A 5,444-nucleotide genomic window follows, 5' to 3' on the forward strand; every position below is an offset into this window, starting at 1 on the left:
CACTGTTTGCACAAACTGTGGGTGAAGTGGTTGGGATACGATTCCAGATATGAGGCTAGAAATACAAATAATGATCAATAACTGGAATATGATGAATGCTGGAGGACGCATGATGTGGGCAAATGCACGACTTATTATTCCAATTTCTGGTATGCATGCATGAATGTATGTGTGTGTGTGTGTGTGTACATAAGATTCCTTTAGGGTGGACACACATTAGGCACATTGGCACCGATTCTTTGAGCAAACTCCAAGAATCCAAGCTGTTCCTCATAATAAACACACATGAACATGAAGTTCTTGTTAAATCAACAACACCAAACATATGGATATTATCCAGCATATATTTTGAATGCAGCCGTTTTCCCTGAAAAAATGTGTCTTTATTTTATAATAGCTATGGTCATCCTGGAAAAAACAACAACAATATGTGCAAAAAAGGTGCAAAGAGTTGATTTTCACGAGTGCTCTGTCTCAAACTATGGGATGCTTGAGCCTGTGAAACATTGTGCTGGTGAACATTATCATGAACATACGGACTCTTGATGCATCCTAGCAAACATCCTTCCACTTTCGATCTCTAGTTCCGAGCCTTATTTCAAAGGCAACTACCGTTTAGCCAAAGCAGCTGGACATACGATCCACTCATGTGATTCGACTTGTGATTCACAGTCGATTTACAAATTACCTGCAGAAATCCTTGTGCATCAGCTTGACAACGAGTCGAGGAAAGTTTGCATTTGTTCTGTTTGTGCAATGTGACCCTGCCATTGTCCTGTACTAACCCAGAGGGTAATGATGCTTTTCAAACCACACGAGGTGTCGCAAACAACGAAGAGCTGCACCTTTTTAATTCACTTTGCATGTTAGTGCTTCTCAACCATGTGATGTTTTGAGTTTCTCTTTATAATACAATGTTATTACTACTTAGAGGACATTTGTAATTCATGTGGGCTTTTCACCACTAAAAATAAATATTCAATTTGGGTTTCATGTTTGTACACCTGATTGGAATGTAATAGATAATTTAGAGGCCTTTCTTAAAAATGAAAACACATCAAACAACTCCTCTCCAGCACGCCATGCTTTATTCAGCAATTGTTTTTGGCTCTCTTGCCTTCATCATTGTGGTGCCTGAGGCTTTTCCAATGTCATTCAGTTGAAGAGGTAGAAATATGTGCCAAAATGTAATTTTTTGCATCAGAGTGTGTGGCTTTGACCTGCACATGCATGGTAGTGCAATAAAGCTTAATAGGCATGATTAAAACAACAGCCTACATTCTCTGCACATCAGATTCACATTGATTTATCCATCCAAATCATTTACGCATTAAAAGCAGGGTTGGGAAAAAAAACATTAAAGCTCATGGGTTACCTGCTTAAAAGTGTCAACAGCAGCCCAATCAGTTGCAAATAGGCTGGCGTGGAGAGTAACAGACTCTGCCAGCTCTCCACCACTGTTGTCAATTTGTCCATAAACAGGGCACTTAAACCCCAACTGCTCCAATAAAGTTACTCAGTGGCCCCACAATAAAGAATGCTATCGTCTTATTCCTGTTGTGGGTGTTATCGGTGCCAGCAGGGCTTCTTCTTGCCATGAAGCATGTTTACAGTTTTGTACCTCTAATTTTGGTGCCTACATGAAGCTGCTTTAAAGACTTATCTTGACTTACTCCAATAAACAACATTGAGGTTATTGTTTCTGTGAAAGTAACCGAAATATAGAATATGTATACTGAAAGCATTCAGGAGTCCATAAGTTGTAAACATATTTGTGAGCGCAGCATTATGTGGGAATTCATATGCTATCTAAATCTGATGGAAGTTGTGGTGCTGGATTGAAATAAAGCTGCCCCCTTCCTCCATATCGACCATGTTTTCTGAGAAACAATATTTCAGTGTTTGCCTCTTTATGATTGTTTGTCCAGCAAGGTTATTATTGAAGCTTTGTCTCTGTACAGCATCACTAACAGCCTCCCTGCCTCTAACATCTCTCTCTCTCTATCTCGCACTCACGCACGCACGCACGCACGCACGCACGCACGCACTCTCACACACACACACACACACACACACACACACACACACACACACACACACACACACACACACACACACACACACACACACATCTCCAAGTAAACCATCTCTCTAATACCAACTGACAAGACTTTCACAATCGTGCCAAATAGCATTTTAAATCAAGTCATGCAGAGGTATTGCTGTAGTCAAATGACCAAGCCAAAATGAAGATGGGGTCACGGGTGGGTGGGCGGGGGAGGGACTCCATCGACGTGACAAAGAATCCAATTGGCTTTTTTTTTCACCTCAAAAACAACCAAAGCTGGGAAGGGTGGGGAAGTTGATTGGCTGAGTGGGATGTGTGACTGGAGAATTAATCCTCGCCAAGCGTAGATAAAAACGGTTCGGGTAAAAAAACAACTGCTCATACTCTGATAACCCTGCCACCTCTATAAATGGGAGGGAAGGGAAGATGGTGGAGAGAGGCTGAAAAGGGGGGAGGAGAAGATGAAAGGAAGACAAAAGTGAAGGAGAGAAGTGTGATATATCTTATAGTGCCATATAGCGCCTGGTGTCCAGCTGACAGCAATGACGGGGGAGGAAGGAGAAGAAAAGAGTGATCTTAGTCATAGGTCAAACTTCAAGGAACAATGTTGGAAAGGGCATCTATTTGAAAAGCACTTTAGCTCTGCAACAATGGATGAATTCCATGGGGACACACTGCACTTCCTACTGTTTTCCCCTTGGCTGGGTTTTAGTGAATTATGGTATGGACACCAGTGTGGGCTAAAAACACCCACATTTAAGATCACAGTCGCACACTCACTTTTATATGTACTCTCAGACCTCTACACCTTGGAGAAGCTATAGAAGCAAAGTAGAATTACTTTCCATTCATTGCCAAACATAACCAGGCACAGTATACAGGAGCATCTTTCCTCTATTCAGGTTTGGCAGATTTCAGCCCCCATCCACCTATGTCCTCTCTGGCTAATGATCTCCTATTTGGCTTGTTTTTTTTCGTGCAATTTCTCAAAAATAATAAATCTCTGATGAAAAACGTTATAAATACACTGACCTGGCTTTCAACTCTAATTTCAAACTTCAAAGAAAGAAAGAAAGAGAGAGCGAAAGACAGAGTGAGAAGGAGCAGAGAGAGCAAGAGTAATAGGGAGGACTGTGTTTGTTTGTTTGCAGGTTTGTGCATTAACTGTGTGCCCGCATACAGCAGGGGGGGGAGAGAGAGAGAGAGAGAGAGAGAGAGAGAGAGACGCAGGCACTTCCTTAGTCCATGTGACAAGTTATTCAGCGCGGGGGGAAATGGAAGGGACCTTTGCATGATTAATCACTCACTCTTTCTATTACCGGTTATATTCAAATGCACCTATTATTGTAACTGTTGCCAATAGCCTATATTTTAATCTAGACAACATTGTGAATAGGTCTTCAAATGTTTCTATTGCATGGAACCTCCTAAATAAATGGGTTTGTGTGGGGCTGCAATTACTACACATGTCAAGACTATTATCGATGAAAGTGTGTTTTAAGCAGTTATTAACCAGTCAACTCCTAATGCTGTTGCGCTGGCTCTGCACCATTACAGTGTTGAATTGGAGGATGTGTCACCTTCAGGTTGCTGTAGAGATGCTTTAATTTGAGGTGAGAGGCTTTCATGCAGTTTAAAATCAGCCGTGGATGACTGATAATGGCTAAATTCATTCTTTTAGCAAAGAGTAGAGAGTTTGTCCTTGATTTTTTTTTTTAATGCCAAAAAAACTATCTGCAATTGTGTGTATTTTTTCAAAGTATTGACCTTATACTACCAATGAACGTTAATACCAACGCAGGAAGTAGTGCCCTATGTTGACAGTCTCTAACCTTAACAATACGGTAGCTGCCATGCACAAATATTACAGAAAGCAAACATTTCATTTGGCATTGAACGTGACAAAATGTAGTCCGGGTTCTGCAGAATCATCCAAAACTGAGGTTCATGTCTGGAAGAATGTAATCACCCAGTATGAGCAAGACAGTTGGTATGAATCCTGCATGCATATGCATGGCTGTCTGCCATGAACAATGGTACATCCTCCCTGCTTCACATCTGCTCCTGCACAAACATGCTCATTTACAAGAAAATAAATGCTCAGATTTTACCATATGGTAAACGGTATGCTTGTATACTAATAGCAGCCTAAATGTGGGACTTGAGTTGCTGTTTGAAAATGCAGCAATTAGGAAAGAGACAACCTTCAAGGACAAAGAGGTTGAGATTCTGTTAAATGTGATTCGCAAAACGAAGATGTTTCATTTGGCACCTTCACGACTGTCTTGTCTAATTTAACAAAAGGCAGAGCACAGGGAGGGTAATTAATGTACGCTAACATGGTGTACTAATATTGATGTATATGTAAATAAAAATGCTATAAAACATAGTATAGTAAAACATAGCCAAAATAAAATGCAAGGGCATCATCCCTGATTGACAGAGTGCATTTCTGTCAACCATAGATGAGACTGAAAAAACACTTGCAAAATAACTGCAATAATAAAATATTGCTGGGCACATTTACACCAAGCAGACCGATAAACTGCACTTTAAGAGCAGAAAATAACTCCTCACTAAACCAGAGCCCTTCATCTCTACTCAGGATATAGTAACACATTTTCCCACTTTCTCTTTCCCACTGGGCATTTCTCCCCATCTGTTCTCTGTTTCTTATAATCGCAGGTTGTGTTCCCTGATGTATCAACAATACGTCAATATATTTGCTTGGTCCATCTTAGATGCATGCATACTGAGCATGAAATTAGCTTTTGAACAGAAGCAGGGAAGGACGCAACCTCTCCCACCCAGACTCTGTCAGATTGCGTTGTGTTCAAGTTAACCTGTTCATTATAATTCAGGGATTACTGCGACAAACTCTATTCCACTCTTAAGAACACAACGAGGACACAATAAACAACTCGACGGCTTTGGGCTTTGACTGTGAAATTCATTCTCTTAGCTCACCCCATCAAAGCTTAACAGTTAAAACAATATATGTACATGTGACTTTATGGACTCACACGTAAGAAGCACTGTTAAAATACAAGAACTTTTAGGAGTTAAAGGGAGTATACCTTTTACAAGCAAAGCAAAGGAAGAGTTTGTTTATATTAAAGACATTAAAGTATTGTACAGCAATAAATCATCTATACTGTTATGGGTTCTGTGTATACCAATTTACATGTTTTGTAGTTTTTTTCCCCCCCTTCGGCTCATTTTGCTCCCGCCTACATTTACCCCCCGCTGGCTCTCAATGTGACATTCGGAGAAGTGATGTAGCGGTGAGTGTAGAAGAGGCGTGCGATTATGCTGAGCAAATATAAAGCCATTACAAGATAATCAGGAAAAAGCACTCGCAGCTCCTGAGCTTTTA

The sequence above is a fragment of the Anarhichas minor genome, unplaced genomic scaffold (genome assembly GCF_050575085.1).
Source record: "Anarhichas minor isolate MPS153535 unplaced genomic scaffold, ASM5057508v1 ptg000026l, whole genome shotgun sequence".
Taxonomy (NCBI): Eukaryota; Metazoa; Chordata; class Actinopteri; order Perciformes; family Anarhichadidae; genus Anarhichas; species Anarhichas minor.